The sequence below is a fragment of the Oryctolagus cuniculus genome, chromosome 2, assembly GCF_964237555.1.
Source record: "Oryctolagus cuniculus chromosome 2, mOryCun1.1, whole genome shotgun sequence".
Classification (NCBI taxonomy): domain Eukaryota; kingdom Metazoa; phylum Chordata; class Mammalia; order Lagomorpha; family Leporidae; genus Oryctolagus; species Oryctolagus cuniculus.
The window spans coordinates 179393601-179412824 of NC_091433.1; the positions used below are offsets into that span (position 1 = coordinate 179393601).

A 19224-nucleotide genomic window follows, 5' to 3' on the forward strand; every position below is an offset into this window, starting at 1 on the left:
GTAATGGACCTCATTTCTCACTTCATTCAGATCTCTGCCCAAAGCTCATATCCTCAGACCATCAGTGAGTGCCCGTCCCTTGATGTATGTCCAGCTGTGCTTTCCTTCCAGCCCATACCCCTGCATCATCTAGTGTGTGTGCTTGCTACTTCCAGTTACTGTGTCTCCCGCATCAGAACATAGGATCCTTGTGGGCAGGAGCCTCAGTTGCGTTTCTCTCTGCTGTACACTCAGTGTCAACAGCAGCCCCTGATATATCACACATCTTCAATATAGAGGGCTGTGTGCGTGACACGTGGTGTTGATGTCTCCTTGTCAGGCTACAGCCTATACATGCCTGAGAGTACTTGGTTTGTTGAAATTTCATCCTGCTGGTTGACCATTTGCACTGACTAGATAGGTAGGTAGATACATAGATAACTTGCTGTACTGATTCTGCACAGATATATGTAGTATGGAAGAATGAATGGAAGAATTCACCTTAATTTCTTACTATTTATCACATGAAGAACTAGACAACAAGCCAATCTAAGGAATTGCTTCTGACTTTTGAAAATGTTCTAAAAGTGAGCTGGGGAGAACAACTTCTACAAGGTTTCAGGTATGGCTTGTATATGTGACTCTGTGTGTGTGTGTGTGTGTGTGTGTGTGTTTAGGAGAAGTTACTCATTGAAGAAAGTCAGAGCTAGGTGAATCCTGATGTTCTTCAATGTCTTACAGCCATTTCTAGTCCCTCACTTTTTTTTGTTGTTTAAAGATTCTACTTATTTATTTGAATGGCAGAGTTAGACTCAGAGAGAGATCTTCCATCTGCTGGTTCACTCTCCAAATGGCCACAACGGCTAGAGCTGGGCCAACCCAAAGCTAGGAGCCAGGAACTTCTTCTGTGTCTCCCACATGGGTACAGGGACACAAGTACTTGGGCCATCTTCTGCTGCTTTCCCAGGCACATTATCAGGGAGCTGTATTGGAAGTGGTGTGGCTGGAACTTGTACTGGTGCCCATATGGGATATGGCGTTGCAGGTGGCTGCTTAACTCGCTATGTCACAGCACTGGCCCCTAGTCCCTCATTTTCACCTGAAAGCATAATTTTAACTTCTTGTTGCTTATGGTTCTTTTTTAAAGTTGTATTTCTACTGCTCTGTCTTGTATTACTTGTGTCTGGAATACATATTTAAACAGGAAATCGAACATTGGTATCACTGATGCACCCGAACATGCAATCGATGCTTCCAGGCTAGATTCTTTATTCTTAAAAGATTATGGCTTATAGCAGATGCAGTCAGAGAAGGTTTCCTGGAGGAGGCTAGACTTGAACTGGACTAAGGTGCAGTTCTGAGGTTCTGCTTCCACACTCTTGGGGATACATGTCCAGTGAGCAATGACACCTGCCACAGTGCAGGCCCCCTGGACTGCTGGAGCCTTGCCTCCACCTGCTTTACCCTCACCCCTCATGCTCTAAGAAGGAAGGGAGAAGTCATACAAACCCAGCAAACTTCAGTCGCATGCAAGTTTGTTTAGACTCCAAAAACATGTAGACTAATAAAGCGGGGGCTTGGAAATATAACAGATAAATTGGGAGCAAATGTTGGAAAAATGTTAAAAGTAAAAATTGTTAAAATGTGATAATAGCAACATTTTGAATTTCTGTTTTCTGTACTCATCACGTCATTTAACCTGTTTTGAGCTGGACATGGGCAACTATTGTACCTCTTCTCGGGGGGATCTAGGAGCGTTGGGTAAAAGCAAGTGGTATTGATAAAGGATCTTACGATCCAGTGTGGGCAGGATGCCCATGGAAAGCTGCAGCCTCTGAATGGCCAATGTCAATTTAGTCCAAGGCCTTAGAAAAGCTTGGGTCTTAAATGATACATGTGGAGGGCTGGCGCCATGGCTTACTTGGTTAATCCTCCACCTGCAGCACCAGCATCCCATATGGATGCCGGGTTCTAGTCCTGGTTGCTCCTCTTCCAGTCCAGCTCTCTGCTGTGGCCTGGAAGGGCAATAGAGGATGGCCCAAGTCCTTGGGCCCTGGCACCCACATGGGAGACCAGGAAGAAGCACCTGGCTCCTGGCTTCGGATCGGCACAGCGCCGGCCATGGCAACCATTTGGGGAGTGAACCAACAGAAGGATGACCTTTCTCTCTGTCTCTCTCTCACTGTCTATAACTCTACCTGTCAAATAAAAAAAAAATGATATATGTGTGTTCTTGCGTATGTGTGCACTTGAGATTTAATCATTTAATTTCAAAACCTGTAGGAAACAGGGAAGGAATATTAGTCCTTGAAGCCTATTTGAGAGTCTAAAATTGTGCCACCTAAAAAAGACCCTTTATTTACACCATCTTTGCCTTTTAAAGGTATATTGTATAGTCAGCTGTCTTGGTAAGCTGTTTTTCAGGTAAAGAATATTAACATATTTGGCTTGGTTTCTGCAGTTTCTCAGTGCTGCAACATCACAGAATAGAGGCTGCCAATCATTTATGGGGCTGCTTGGATGAAGGCGTCTGATGGAGGCAACAGTCTGTAACGGAACAAGGTGCCTGTGAATTTGCGACTCTCCTGAGGCCTGATGGGTTTTTCCAGAGAGGGTTACAGAGCTGCAGCTCTGGCAGCTCATCCCCCGGGCATGCAGGTAGACTAATTAAGCTGCTAGGCTCCTTGGAGTAATGTCACCTGTTCTTTCCTTGTGTGGCTGTAGAAGGGTGAAAAGCCACATGGGGTCTGTCAGTGTCATGGGGCTCATGCCAAATCCCTTTGTTTTTCTGCTCCAATAATGTTGTCAACTCTTGGGGTCTTTTTGAAGAAGCCCCCTATGAAAAGGGCTCATCTTGGTTTCCTGGGTTCTGAATAAGCTATGAACTGAAGAGTTAAAGTGTTTTGTTGGAGGTCATGGGCACCGTCCAAATGGGCTTTTTAATTCTAAATCCAGAACTATGCAGCTTCATCCATCCACTCCAGGCAGCACTGAGAAGGGCACAGCTCTGCAGAGAGCGGGCTGTGCTGGGAGAACTCTTGCTCCCCGTGGACTGACTGGCTCCCACAGCAATGAATCCAGAAATCAGCTGGGCATCCTTGGTTATTTTGCTCTAATCCACTAACTAAATAGGTGGTAGGAGACCAAAGCCTCTGAACCGTGGAGTTCCCTCCACTTGGACAGAGACAGTAGGAATGGAGACAAAGTGTCCTCTGTTCTTAGAAATCACCTGGAGCAGGGAGGCCGCCCTTGCTGGAAGACCAGGCTCTCAGTCCTGTCTCTCCTACTCCCTCTTCTCTGCAGCCTCCTTCCTGTTAATGCAGAGCTGCTCCAACTCTAACCTACTGTGTTAAACATCAGTGCCCATGTACCAGAGGCAAATAGAGGGAGGCAGAGCAGGAAAGTGGCTCTTAGACCCTCTCTCTGCTGTGTCTCTCAAGGCCTCTGCCATGCCATGGACTAAGATTACCTCCCATTTACAGGAAGGTATCAGTCTTCTAAGGGACCTCCTGGAATTTTCTGTCCCACACTGTAATTCACACTGCATGCTACCACTGGACTAATGTTCTGAAAACACCACTCTTACGGAGTCACTCAAACTCTCTAAGTCTCCATTTCCTCATTGCAAAATGGATATGTTTATGTTTTCCCTGCTTGGCTACCTCACATTGTTGTTGAAAGGATCAAAAAAGACCATGGTGGAGAAGTGCCCTGGAAGTTGAAAAGCACTGTGTATGTGGGAGGGGACCCACTCATCGGAAGGACCCCCTGTCTTCCTGTTGCTGTCAGACCAAGTTTTCACGATGGGGCTCAGCGTTCAAGGTCAGAAGTAGGCGTGTTCTAGACCCCTCTTCCACCCTTTCCTTGCAATCCTGGCTGTTTGCTGTCCCGAGCACACCCTCTGGGAAGTCTTCCCTGACTACTCCTGTTGGCATAGCTGAGTTCTTACAGGTTCTCTGGTTAGACTAAATGGTTTTTAGTCATGGCCACGTGATGGAAATACTCAGAGAGGTGTGACATGGTAGTGATGCATGTATCTCATGCAGTTGAACTGGAGTTGAGATCTCTTGGAGTGGGATCAGAACGGCCGGCCATGTTTTCTGAAAGCTCCCTGCTGACACTAAGATACAAAAGGGTCCACTTGGAGGGCCATGGGGTCCACATGCAGATGCATACCTTACATTCCTCACTGAATCATGTTGTTCACAAGAGGGCAACTTCCCCTGCAAATCACTGCGAATTTTTCTTGCTCCACTTCCTCCTTCTCCCTTCTGCAGTGTTTGTTGCCTCTGTGGGACACGTCTGGTTTCTACGGGCTGTACTTAACTGAATCTGCTTCAGGTCACATTCAGCTGCACCTGAGTGTGAACTCAGCAAGGTCTGGCCCATGCTGCCTGGTGAGCTCTGGCATGAGTTCTGTCTCTGTGCGCCAGTGGGATTCAAATGAATCGGGGGTGCATGGTGAGCTGGTGAGGGTCAACAGGAAGTCTGTTTGTTCAGGGACCCTCGAGCATCTTTCTTAGGGGGCAGGATTGATGTTTCTGCGATTGTGGGAGTCTGGAAGCAGCAGAAGTAGATATTTAAACCTAAGCGTCCAGAACGGATATTAGGAGGCCATGATAAGGCACTTTTTATGCAAAATAAATAAATAAATAAATAAATAAAGTAAAATAAAAAGAAAATCCAAAGCAAATTAAAATAGAAAAAAAAAAAAAAACCCTCCCTGATGGGTACCTGCGTTCCAGGCTTGGTTGAGGACGAGTGCCCTTTAGCAAAGCCCTGCAGTTGGCCCCTCATCAAACAGCACTCACCGACCTCCCACATGCTCCGAGCCCCTTGTTCCAGGAAGCTAAGTGGCGTTTCTTTGTGGGATTTATGGTTTCCATTGTGGAAGGGCGCCAGCAGCACGTAGAGCTCAAGAATGGGATTCCTATTTTCAACACAGACATTTGCAATTACATTTAATTCCCAGACACCAGGCCCACATGCACACCGGGAGACACCGTGCCTGTCTGTGATTATACACCCACTCAAGTCCGCCCTTCCTGTGTGGGGGTTGTTTTTGTTATGATAATTCTTTCAGCCTGACCCACTCTGGGCAGCTTCAGGTTGCTTTCAGTTTTCATGGATGCTCTAGTTTCATTGCTGTGGTTCTTTTGTGCAGATGCTAAGCATTCCGGGCTGGGGCGGCTGCATTCTTCCTGTCTTCCTGAGGCTCTGATGCACTTGCCCCTCTGGTCTCTTGGGGCTGTCCAAGTGCTGTTGCTTTAGGATAGCTCCATTCCTGGTTCCTAAAATGCCTTTCTCTGTTGAAAAAAAAAAATGCCGATATGACTGGATTAGGTTGCTGATGCTCCTGGACATCTGGTATCTTCTCACACATAGGAAATCTCAGCCTGTCTGTTGGGCTTCATATCTACTCTTCCCTATCACCCTTTACATCTCACTCCTAATCAGTGGTTTGGCATAAACTCAATAAAAGGCTTGGCTTGAGAGACACACTGTTGGCAGTGACTAAGGCAGCTTCGAATGTCAATGGCGCCTGTTACAGATATCTTTCCTTGCTTCTACCTGGACTACTCATATCCACTAAGTACTTGGTTTTGAGGGCTAGCAGTCAGTGTCCAGTCATGAATATGGCACCATAGTTTGTAGTGTGGTCATCTTCGGGTCTGATCTCAGTTCAGCAGTGGAATTCAAACATCTCATCTACAATTGGTAGACTGGTGAGGTGGGTCAGACAGCAAGGGCAAGTTGTTTTGGTTTAGTGAACAGATCCCAGCTGTGGTCAACCAGTCTCTTTGTGACCTGTGTTTGCATGGATACTCTTCATTTGTCCTGGCATTGCATGTGCCTGGGGGTGTGTATGGGCTGCAGTCATCTTATGGCACCTGCTGCATTCCAGAAGCATGCTGGGTAGCGGGGGAGCATTTTTACATTCGTAGGTGCTTTTTACAGCTGACCTTTATTTCAACAATGTCTCCTCCCTTTCTCAGGGTCAGTTGGCATGTGTGTGCTGACTGCAACCCTTGTTTCCTGGTACTGGAGGTTGTCAAGGACACCTGGTTTCTTCCTGTTAGGCACAGAAAGAGAGGCACAAGGGGCCGTGGGCGCAGCAGTGAGCATCTGAGTCTCGTGGAGATGTTTCAGCGAGTGTGCTGGGAAGACATATGCTTGCTGTTATTTTTCCATAGTTGGGAACAGAGCCAGGAGCACTTTATTTCATTCATTCTTTTGTTCAGCATGATTTAGGTTGCTACTGGGTGTCTTTTCCATGTTTGCAGATCCACGGTGGGTAGGGAAGACAGAGTTTATGACACCTCTTCCTTCTTTCCCAGGAGACAACACATGCAGAAGGACACAGACACAAAGACATACAACACGAGTGAGGAGATCACAGCCCCGGATGCCTGATGCTTGTTCAGCTGGGCAAAGGGTGCTGTCAGTCTGGAGAGCCGATCCTCCAGGTGAGGCCAGGATCAAGGCTTCGGCCCCATGTTCTTTCACAGGCTGAGCCTAGCTGGACACACTGTGCACGGAGATCAGCACAAAAAGGAAAGGAACTATTTGTGTTTGTGTTGAGTACCAGGGATTTGGAATGGAGAAGACAGGGGTCCATCTGTTTTGCATCCATGGTGCAAGGCTCAGAAGTGTCTTCGATGACTGTCTTTTGAATGCATCCTACAGTGTCTGGGGTTCAGGCCCAGAAAAAAAAGATACATTTGTTGCACATAAACATTGTTTTCTGAAATAAAAACAATGGCTTCATTTACCCAGTGCCATGTGACTCAGCAAGAGGCCTCACTTCCACCCAATTTTGTGCCAGCAGGGATCCTAACAGGAGGGGAGATGGGGGAAATGGGGAATTCATTTGGAGGACTGAGATTTAGATCAAGGCTGGATTCATGAAAACATTTCTGTTGGGTGTGGGGGCAGAAGTCTCAGCTGAACCACAGCTGAGGTTAAGTCACGCCTGGGGTTCTGCACAAGAGACTTCAAGGGTAAGTGGCCTGATGCACGTGCGGCCCCTCCTGCTTCCCCACTGAGCAGATAGTTACTAGGAAATCAGGAAGGAGGAGGGCAATTTCTTGGACTGAATTAAAAAGCCATTTTATTTATGTGAAAGGAAGAAGGGGAAGAGAAAGGGAGAAACACAGAGAAAGAAACAGAGACAGAAATCTTCCATCTGCTGGTTTACTCTTCAATTGCTCACAACAACAAGGGCCAGGCCAGGCTGAAACCAGGAGGAGCTAAGACTTCCGTCTAGGTCTCCCATGTAGGCGTCTGGGATCCAAGGATCTGAGACATCACCTGTTGCCTCCCAAAGTGTGTATCAACAGGAAGAATGGATAGAGAGTAGAGTCAGGACTTGAACCCAAGCACTCTGATAAAGGATATAGAAGGTCCAGGCAGGGTCTGTACCGAATGCCTGTCCCAGGTTACATTTTTGATGGATCCAAGTGTCCTGGGAAAGAAAGGGGAGACTCATCCCCCTCCCCTCCTCCACCCGCACTGGGAAGTGAGTCTCTAAGAGGTATCTAGTTTGTGATCTTTTATTCCCGCATGTAATCTGTCTGGCTGTAGCTTTTAGAAATCACTTCTATTTAATGCACTTAATTGCTGAGATTGCTGTGGGTTTGCTGCAGTTTTTTAAGAAAATCTGTACAGGATGTGGAAAGATTGACAGTAAGATGTTTATCAATTGAAAATCATCTTCACAGATGCACAGACCCAGTTTCAGCTTATAAATACTGAATTCAGAGGCCCAGGAAATGGTTGAGAGGCTGTTGATGTTTTCATTTTTCATGGATGGAAAATAATGGAAATAATAATCATCAATATGAACTTTTGAATACTGACAATACATTATAAGCACTCCGAATTTTACATCGCATTGAACAGGCAAAAGTGGAGAAATTGAAATTTTGCTCCTGGGAACCCTGTGACTCCAAGGACTTGGTCCTCTCTGCTCGTGGCAGTCATCCATGCCCAGTCCAGTCAAAAAAAGTTCTGGAAAGTTCTGGAACGATTCCTCCTCCTGAGCTCCTGTTTTGGGGAGAATCCTGCTGGGATTTTCAGTTGTCATTCATGGCCCACCTTAGGAGGAACCTGAATGTGAGAAGTTATGGGGGCCTCTTGTCTGGCAAGTGAGCAGAACTGTCACTGACTCTCAGGCTTGAGAAAGTTGGAGCTGCCAAGTGGAGAAATGACCATGGCAGCTACAACAAGCAGGCCTCTAAAGCTTGGCCCGGTTCCCCAGCTGCCACACCTGACCATTTGTTACTGTGCACCTAAGGACAAGTTTCCTTTCTTATTTGCAGTTCCTATTATATGAGCTTACTGACCTTTTCCTAGAGACATCTGTATCGTTTCTTACAGAAGTCAAAGAAGTGACTTGGCCATTCATTCACAGAGTTCTCTCACCCTTCAGTGAGGTATCATTGCAGAGTGCTCTGAGCTGAAATGTTCCATATATAGCATCCGTATCGGCTGGGAGGGGATGGGATGCCATCCGTTAGGGGTCAGCAGATCTGCAGACTATGTCCAGACAATTTTGTCAGTGGAGGCTCTTTGATGATCTTGGAGAAATTCCACCTCTCAAAGGGCATTTGGAAAAGTCCGAGGGGTCTTTGGTTGACAAGATTACTAGGGCAGGATGGGTCTTGTATGTGAATTGTTCCTCATCCTGCATGAATCTCAATAGTCTCACTGAATATGAATGTAAATGAAAATGCTTTTGACAATTAGCTGAGCCTAGATCCTAACTGTTCCACAGAGAACACAAAATGTTTGGTGCACAATTTCAATAAGTACTGGCTCTCCCAGAGAATGTATCCACCGTGTAAACTGAGAGGATTGTGTTTCATTGTGTTCTGGAATTTACCAAAAATTATTTGCATCATTCTGATCATGGCAAATCATGATCGCCCATGGGAATGCCTCTCAGAGTATCCGGTTGCCCTACAACCCACCAGTAGCAATCTGCACTTGAAGCTCTCTAATTCCTGGTGAGTCTATGCAAAGACACAAAGCATCTGGTCACTTTGTAATGTCATCTAGGTTAGTCATCATTGTGAGCTTTTACAGATTGAAAAAATGGATTTTGTCATATTTCCTTTTCCATGTATTTTCCCACAACTTTATATTTAAGGCATTATATTTTTTGTTTTTGCAGGTTGTTGCTTGGTGCTTCTTTTACCTAATTAGACAGTGATGTTGTGATACAAGGTAAGGTTATACTTTGTTTTGCCCACAACTTTACCAAGAGTTATTTACCATTTTGAAAAATCAACTCCCTGATATAAACAGTGCTCATGATCATTCGAATCACAAATAGAAGACACTTGAATCAGTCTGCATTTTCATATGTCTTTGGTTATGATGATTCTTCCAAAATTAGGTGTGAACATCTGATGATTTTATTGCTTTCTATAGTCAAGCTCATTCACATATTGAGATATATATTTTTAAAAATTGCTTGCTTATTTATTTATTTATTTGTTTATTTATTTTCATCTACTTGAAAGGCAGAGTTAGAGCAAGACCAAGAGACATTGGTTCACTCCTCAAATGCCTACCATAGCTAAGACTTGACTAGGTAGAAGCTGGGAGCCCAGAACTCATCTGGGTGTCCCACATGAGAGGCAGGGGCCTAAGCAATTGAGCCATAATCTGTTGTTTTGAATGAATTAGCAGGAAGTTTGATTGTAAGCAGAGTAGCTGGGACTTGAACTCGGCACTTTGATATGGGATGCATGCTTTCCAAGTGGCAGTTCAGCCTGCTGTGCTACAATGCGCATCCCACAGTGTATATTTTATTGAAAATTATTTCCTTTCATCTCTTCTTTAACTTATGGTTAGGACATGATATGTCCATTTTTAAGATGATGTGTGAGGAATGTGTTGTTCATGATTTTAATATGAAGGATAGCAAAGGGGCATCACTAAAAGCTTCTTCTAAAGGGAGAGCAGTGACTCTCAGATGGCTCTGACGTGAGCACTGCGGGAAGCCAGTTTTCCCAGCACCATTTGTTGAATAGACTGTCCTTGCTCCAGGAATTGGTTTTAGATCCTTGATCAAATATAAGTTGGCTGTAGATGTTTGAATTGATTTCTGGTGTTTCTATTCTGTTCCATTGGTCTATCCATCTGTTTCTGTACCAGTACCATGCTGTTTTGTTTATAACTGCCCTGTAGTATGTCCTGAAATCTGGTATTGTGATGCCTTTGGCTTTTCAACACATTTGATATTAAGTGCACAATGATACCCTGTTGTCCTGTGTGTATTTACTAAGAACGCAGGCGTTACCCTGTACCTCCTGCAACCAGGCAATCAACTTTGCCTATCCCAAGCATTGACTACCATAGGCATACTATGACTAATTCTAATCACAGACCTTGCTTGTTCCAACAGTGCCATTTGTGGTTGCAGAAGCTAATTCATGGCCACTTATGACATTTAGTTGTATATCTTCACCCCTGTAACAATTACTCATTTTTCCTTGTTTTGTATTCCCTTGATGATTTTTGAGTACTGGACTGTTACTTGTTAGACTGTCCAATAGTTTGGGAATTTCTGATGTTTTCTCAAAGGTTGAAGTATGTCTTTTTGGTAGGAATATCAGAAATGATGCTGTATTCTTTTCAGTGGGTCATCTCAGAAGGTACATGTTGTCGATATTCTCACTACTTGTAAAGATAAAAAAAAGTTAACTCTGATCACTTAGCTAATATATTGATTGCCAAATTTCTCTATTGTGAAGTTAATTAGTAAGTATTTGGAAGAGGAGGTACTATGTACTCTTCTTATCAAAACTTCTCCTTATAACATTAACATTGATCAGTGATTTTTGCCTGAATCAAGTATTACTGTAATGGTTGTCAAATGACAATTTTCTGATTCCGTCTTTCCTTTGACACTTAGGAACTGGCACTCTAAGGTAGAAATCCTATGAGTGCATGTGTGTGTCTGAATTGGCTGATATATTCCTAGTTTATTCCATGGGCTATAATCCCTTCTCATCATTGTCTATTTTGATGTTCAAGTTGTCTCTGAATTGACTGCTGAAGTCCCTGTCAAGCTGGATCCTGTGCCATTTGTACACATTAATATTATTCCAGACAAGATGGTCAACCTGTTATGGCCCCTGTCCCAGCCCTGGAATCAGTAATTTCTCTTGGAATCTTTTACTTTTTTAAGAAAGCAAGATCTGGATGTATTCACGGCTACTAGGGTGTCTTGTGTCCTAGCCTTCTCAGCAGGCAGAGCTAGAATATTTACATCTATGGATATCTAAAACTATCTATGTTAATGAATATTTATGTATTATGCACAGCAGTAACTCTAGATACAACCTAACGTTGTATGTTTGTACTAGTCTTCCTTTCCACATTTGCACTCCATTCTCCATAGCAAGGCACCTGGCTTCCATGTTCTCAGGTTATTTAATCTCTCAATCACCTTCTGTGTACTAATGTCCTGACCACAGGAGGCCTCTCTTCCCAAGCACTTTTTTTTTGACAGATAGAGTTAGACAGTGAGAGACAGAGAGAGACAGAGAGAAAGGTCTTCCTTCCATTGGTTCTCTCCCCAAATGGCCGCTTCTGCTGGAGCTACGCCAATCTGAAGCCAGGAGCCAGATGCTTCCTCCTGGTCTCCCATGTGGGTACAGGGGCCCAAGTACTTGGGCCATCCTCTACTGCCCTCCTGGGCCGCAGCAGAGAGCTGGACTGGAAGAGGAGCAACTGAGACTAGAACCCAGTGCCCATATGGGATGCTGGCGCTGCAGGCGGAGGATTAACCAAGTGAGCCACGGTGCCAGCCCCCCCAAAGCACTTTTATCTCACAGGGCTCCACTGCTGTAGAGGAATTCTTCCTCCTCTAGCCCCTAGAGCTGCCCCATGTTAATATTTATGAACTTGTGTATAAAGGAAATATTCTATTACCTATAAATTTCATTTCAGGATCATTTTAGAATCAAGGGCTGTATTTTTATGGTGCTGTATATATTAAATATGTATTTTAATGATGTATAATGTCAATTTCAGTATTCATGTAATGACTGTTTCTTACATGTTATATCTTTCATGGGTTTCAATTTTATATATCTGAAAAGGTGCTTGATTTTGCCTTTTTGGTAGTTTTGTTGGTTATAAACATTGCATAGAGTTTTCCCCTTCAGCATTTTGAGTATGATACTCCCCTCTCTTCTGATGTCTAAGATCGACTGAGAAGTTGGCATTCAGTCTCAATTTGATGATCTTTTTTAAAGATAGGATTTATGATTTTTCTCATTACTTTTAATGTTCTGTAGTTTCACTTTGCAATGTTCAGGTGCAGGCTTATTTGTATTTTCCTTATGTGAGAAGTAGAGGGTGCTTTATTCTCAAGATTTCATGTTTCTCTAATTCTTGAAAATTCTCTTCCTAATATTGTTTTTGCACTGTTCCCTCTGCTTTCTTCTTGGGAAACTTCCATTCATACTATGTTGTGCCTCTCAGTTTATCCTCCACGTTTCTGAGTGACTATTTCATCTTTCTAAACTTTTCTTCTCTGCACAGCCTCTGGGTAAATTTTTGGTACTATCTTCAGCTTCAGTAATTTGTCTGCACCTCCATTTTCAGGCTAGTTTATTCCATTATTGATTTAAACAAATCATTCCTATATTTTACTTTGATTTCCATTTCTAGAATTTCTAGCTGATTCATTTTCATGTTTCATTTTTGTCTTTTCAACATAGAATTTTTCTATTTAAAGGATGTTATTCTTTCATTAATTCACCTAGATATATTTACTTTCCATACTTCTGTAAGGGGATCTGGATTAATAATGTGTTTCAATTGTTCATTTTGTTTGCTTTTATTCTTAGTGTTCTAGTTCTTTAAATGATTTGGAAATTTGATCTATGGCTTCATTTTCAGGGAGAGATTTTGTTTGTTATTTGTAATTCTCTTTCTTTTCTCTTGTGAATGCTTCCTTCTGTCTGGGTTGTTATCACATACTCCTAATAACCTAATCCTGAACAGATCCTATAATGGTGGTTCTGGTTTCCTGCCCAGTTGTATGACAAGAAATTACTGATCTTGTCCCTGAGCTAGTGGGTGCCTTGGTTGATCCCTGATGTTGGGACTGGATTTGTACTTGTGTGCTTCCATAGGCTTGTAACCCATTATAAACCATAATCCCTTGGAGCACTTGGGGACAGCTCTTTCCTTCCTCTTGTCTCAGATTGTGTGTGTGTGTGTGTGTGTGTTCACGCGTGCACACACAGTAGTTGTGGGGAAATCTTAAGCTTACCTTTAGGCAGTGAACCTGTTTTGAGTTCTCTTCTATCCTAAAGGAATTAAACCACAGGTTACTACTGCCTTGGTCTGAGCATGAAGCCCAGTGGTTCATGATTTCAGAGCTGTTTGTGTTTGGGAGTTGCTGTTGTGGTCCTGATGCATGAAGACATTTACTTGATTCTCAGCCCGGCTGTGTTTTTGTTTTGATGTGTTTTGAATATAGTATTGCTACATGTTTGCAGCCAGGATTCTAATGTCAAGGTATAAACTTACAGTTATTTTGATTGAAAGTTTCCAGTTTCCATGAAACAAATGTAACGTTCCAGTAGGGAATAACAGATTTGAACTTCTAGAAGCATCTGGCACATGTTCTTAGGTTAGACATTTAGGAGAATTTGTGTCCAACCCTCACTAAACCACAGAGACCCAAATATGCACCATTACTGTGTACCTTGCTTATATCTCAGTCCAAGGAATTTTTCATGGCAAGTGGATGCCTTTCTGTGTGGTTCATGTGCAAAAACCTTCTCTAGTATATTTTCCTCTCTTGATGGAGCTCAAAGGGCACAATCAATCCATGGATTTTCAGTTACTGGAAGTAAACTCAGATTTATAAATCCAGCATTCCTTCACATGAGATCATATACATTCATGATTATTGGGAAGGCAATTGCATTTTTCAAAACCCTTGCAATGTTTTCCCAAGGCCATCCTTCTAGATCCTACAGGGCAATATACTCTTTGCTGACATTGGTGTGGAATAAGAAAGTTTTCTTACTACTAAGACTGCATTTATCTCTTTGTAACTGCTATCAAATGGGCACAGCTGATAGATACTCTGACTTGAGAACTGCTCAGATGTAGGAGGCTGTTCAGTTTTCTACTCTTAAATTTTCTCTTTTTTGGGTTAAATCCTCCTATTTTCTTTAGCACTCTCCCTTATAACTCAGATTCCCCTGGATCCCTCATAATCTTTGTGACACTTCATGATAGGTTTTCTGTGTCCTCTTGGCCATTTGTTTGGTGTAGAAACTTTACATTAAGAATGGGAAATTCTAAAATTGTGAAAGGATAAGAAAGGAGGACTCTTTGCAATCTTGCCCTAAGCTTTCCTTGGCTGTGAAAATGATTCAGTTGGCTCCATGACTAGTTTTGTGGTCTAATTGCATGGAGTGATTCCATTTGTTTACAGTCGGGGTTACGCAGTCCGTGTTTCCCCAGATGTGTGTCCAGAATCCTAAATTTCTAGTGTGGGCTGGTAAGCAAGTCAATGCAATTCTACAATCTATCTTCACCCCTACTGCAGCCTGGGAAGGGTTACTTGCAAACCACTTCTGTAGACAGAGTAATGGTGTATTGATTGCTGAACAGGTGGTAAGGGTGCAGTTTGATTTTTAGATGTAATTCTGTTTTCTGCCTTTTGGCTTATTGCTGGGGGGTGTTTTATGCTGTAATTTCATTGTAGGATAATTTCCATTTCAATGCTTAGCAGGAGTTTTGACTTTTACTTTGTGTGTGTGTGTGTATGTGTGTGTGTGTGTGTAACACACACTAATATGGTGTACTGAGGTTATATGAGGATGAAGCAAAGCAAGATTATGATGTGATCTGATAAAATGAGGACCCTAAGAGATAAGGACTAATTCATGGGACCTAAGTAAGTTTGTGTATTTTAGTTTAGGTTGAATGTTTCAAGGAAAATTTCCCAAGACATGCTCTTGGAATGCCATAACCCTGTGAGACACTCTGTATATAAGGAGCTCTGAGATCATATAATCTGGGAGTGACATATAATATGTCTCCCTCTTGGAAAGATCCTTTCAACTGATCATATGGAAAGCTGTGAGACTTGCAGCAGTAAAGAATGCTTTTATAACTTTCTTACTTAACATTTACCATGCTTATTTGGTCATGGAATGGCTCAAAAAGAAGATTCCAATACCCATTAACATCTTGAAGAATTAACATGCCATCTGACACCCTATGGAAATGCTTTGCTAAGCTATGTGGCTTACTTATGAATGTTTCTGTTCCGTGCATTCACTCGTAATCATGCTGAATGCCTGTTGGGTGCTTCTATAGTCCAGGAGACATTTGCTTGCCTCTTGTTGGATAATCAGTTTGAGAATTCCTCCTACCGGGAACATCACCAACTCTAGAGCCGTGTGGTGTCTAACAAAGATGGCATCCAGCATTTTGTGTCAGGAAATGGGAAAGAGCACAGAGAAAAGGTGTCAAAATTAATCACTATGCTTTCTGGTGGAGATTTTATGAAAATGACTTATCTGAGTAGCTAGGGAAAGAGTATATTAGCTGGAGCCAGTCAATTCAGCAAAGGCAAGGAGGACGCCATTAGTGGATGGAAGGTGGATGGAATCCAAGGTGCTTCGTGCCTTGGCTGATGCAGGAGGGAGGAGTAGTGATAAAGAAGAAAGGAGGCCGGCTGGTGAAGGACACTGTGTCCTCACCACGGAAATTGAAGAGTTATGAATGGCACTGAGAATCTTCCAGGAAGGACATGATGAGATGTAAACAGTCTTCATGGACCAAGCCCCTTTGCCTACTTTGAGGCGCCTATGAGGTGGTTCCTACCCTGAGCAGAGACTGCAGGGACAGAAGGTAAGAGCAGGCTGGGAGAAGAATGTGCGATTGCCAGGTGCTGAGGCAAGAATCCAGCTCATTTTCCTTGCTAGGATGGTAGAGACTGGGGTCCAGGTGTTGCTGAAGGGGACTTCCTCTCCAGGCCTCATAAAAATTGACTTCCCCTCCATCCTAGAAACAACACTGGGGTTGTCAATAAAGTTCTTAGCTGGAGGCTACCCAATCACCATCCAGTCATTACGAGATAAAAACTATTGATCATTATTTGTCTGACACTCGTTGGAAACAGCAGGCCTCCTGCTAATATCTTTATTCACTTCTAAGGCTGTCAGCCTATTGACTTCGTTTTCTTTTCTTCTTTTTTTTTTTTTTTTTAACCAGTTGATTGGAGTGTGAGGTGCAGAAGAAATTACTTTTAACCAAATGATAGAGAATTTGTTCATGAAGCATTTGTAGAAGAGCGTGGAAATGTCCTCTCTGTCCAGAGAAGGGGCTGGGAATACAGCTCTGTGCTTTCTGTTTGTCTTACAATCTCTTGAGAATAACTTAAGCACAAAGGATATAAGAATGGAGGAAGCAAGGTTTAGTGAATGACCCAGAATTGGCCATGTGACCTCTCTGTTCTTGGTTTACTCATCTTGGGTGAGGAGTTGGCACCAGATATCATCTTATGTCTTGAAACTGTGGTAACCGCAGGCAGGGCCTGGCATCTCTACAAAGGCTGCTGAGCCCCTGGTGTACATGCAACCCGAGCAGACAGAAGCAGCCCCTGGTCTCTGGTTTTCTGCAGTGAGCCCTGTCTGCACTGCAGCCACTTGCAAGGGGTTCTTATGTATGCAAGCACATAGGACCTTCCAAAGGTATGCTCTCGTTGGAAACACAGAGCCACTAAAGAGCCAAAGATCCTCTCTTTCTTTAAAATTAATGTCCTGTCATCATAGAATGAGAGGTAGCCCCTTGATCAAGATCAATCATTGGGAGGTGCATCAACAAAATAATCAACAGGTGAGAATGGAAACTCTTAGACACAAACCTGTGGAGGTTGAGGAAGGATTTTTTTTTTTGTTATTGTTTTGTTAAGAATGATTGTGCATTGATTACAGAGTTCAACCAGTGGTCTTATGTAGAACAAACAGAGCAACAACAACAACAACAATTGGCACTCTTATTTATGATGTCAGCAATCACTCGAGACTCTTGCTATGAGCTGTCTAGGCTATGGAAGCCCCTTGAGTTCACTGACTCTGAACTTGTTTAGTCAAGGCCATATCACAGTGGAGGTTCCTTCTCCCCTTCAGAGAAAGGTGCTTCTCTCCTTGATGGCCTGTTCCTTCTGCTTGGGTCTTGTTCACCAGGATCTTTCATTTAGATTGTTTTTTTGCCACCGTGTCATGGCTTTCCATGCCTATGAGACTCTCATGGAGCTTTTAGCCAGGTCCGAATGTCCCAAGGGTTTATTCTGAAGCAGGAGTGCTGCCATTCTATGAGTCTGCTGTGTGTCCTGTTTCCCCCGCAGGATCATTCTCTCCCTTTTAATTCTATCCTTCATTATTTGCTTACACTGGTCTTATTTGTGAAATCTCATAGACACATACCCTATCTTTTTGATCGGTTGTGTATTTATACTTATCACTTTACCAAGTGCATTGGCATTGGTACCTGCCTCCTTGGTAAGATTGAGTTGAAATTCCCTGGCACATTTCTAGTTCCACCATTGGAGGTAAGTCCGAGTGAACATGTGCCAACCTATATATCTCCTCCCTCTCTTATTCCCACTCCTATGTTTAACAGAGATCACTTTTCTGTTAATTTTAAATGCCTAAGAATGATTGTGCATTGATTACAGAGTTCAACCAGTGGTCTTATGTAGAACAAACAGAGCAACAACAACAACAACAAAAATACTAAAAGGAATAAAATAGTAAGTTGTTCCTCAACAGTCTAGACAAGGGCTGATCATGTCATTGTCTCTCATAGTGTCCATTTCACTTCAGTGGATATCATTTTAGATGCTCATTTAGTTGCCATCAATCAGGGAGAACATATGATATTTGTCCCTTTTGGACTGGGTTATTTCACTCAGCATGATGTTTTCCAGCTTCCTCCATTTTGTTGTAAATGCCCGGATTTCATTGTTTTTTTACTGCTGTATAGTGTTCCATAGAGTACATATCCCATAGTTTCTTTATCCAGTCATCCGTTGATGGACATTTAGGTTGATTCCATGTCTTAGCTATTGTGAATTGAGCTGCAACAAATATTGAGGTGCAAATGGCTCTTTTTTTCTCCCCTTTAATTTAATTTGGGTAAATTCCAAGGAGTGGGATGGCTGGGTCCTGTGGTAGTGCTATATTCAGGTTTCTGAGGACTCTCCAAACTGTCTTCCATAGCGGCTTTACCAGTTTACATTCCCACCAACAGTGGATTAGTGTCCCTTTTTCCCCACATCCTCGCCAGCATCTGTTGTTGGTTGATTTCTGTATGTAAGCCAATCTAACCAGAGTGAGGTGAAACCTCATTGTGGTTTTGATCTGCATTTCCCTGATGGCTAGGGATCCTGAGCATTTTTTCATGTGTCTGTTGGCCATTTGGATTTCCTCTTTGAAAAATGTCTGTTAAGGTCCTTGGTCCATTTTTTTATTGGGATATTTGTTTTGATTTTGTGGTGGTTTTTTGATCATTTTATAGATTCTAGTTGTTAATCCTTTATCTGTTGTGTAGTTTGCAAATAACGTCTCCCATTCTGTTGGTTGCCTCTTCACTTTCCTGACTATTTCCTTTGCTGTAAAGAAACTCTTCAATTTGAGGTAATCCCATTTGTTTATTTTATCTTTGATTACTTGTGCCTCTGGGGTCTTCTCCGGGAATTCTTTGCCTGTTCCAATATCTTGAAGGGTTTCCCCTATGCTCTCAATTAGTTTCATGGTGTTGTGGTGCATCTCTAGTTCTTTGATCCATGTTGAGTGGATTTTTGTATAAGGTGTAAGGTAGGGGTCTTGCTTCATACTTCGACATGTGGACATCCAGTTTTCCCAGCACCATTTGTTGAAGAGGCTGTCCTTGTTCCAGGGGTTAGTTTTAGGTCCTTTGTCGAATATGAGTTGGTTATAGATGTTTGGATTGATCTCCGATGTTTCTATTCTGTTCCATTGGTCTATCCATCTGTTTTTGTACCAGTACCAGGCTGTTTTGATTATAACTGCCCTGTAGTATGTCTTGAAGTCTGGAATTGTGATGCCTCCAGCCTTGCTTTTATTGTAAAGGATTGCTTTAGCTATTCTCGGTCTCCTGTTTCTCCATATGAATTTCAGCATTGTTTTTTCTAGGTCTTTGAAGAATGACTTTGATATTTTGATTGGT

The 19224-nt window shown here is 42.9% G+C and overlaps 1 long non-coding RNA gene across 2 annotated transcripts in view; it reads left to right on the forward strand.

Annotated features, from left to right (window-relative positions):
* LOC103347828 (uncharacterized) overlaps nt 1-19224 on the forward strand; it is a 316501-nt gene that overhangs the window by 123099 nt on the left and 174178 nt on the right. For both annotated transcript variants that reach the window (XR_011386759.1, XR_011386758.1), the window contains exon 3: nt 9155-9207. This is a non-coding gene — a long non-coding RNA (uncharacterized lncRNA). The remainder of the gene's footprint in view (nt 1-9154; nt 9208-19224) is intronic.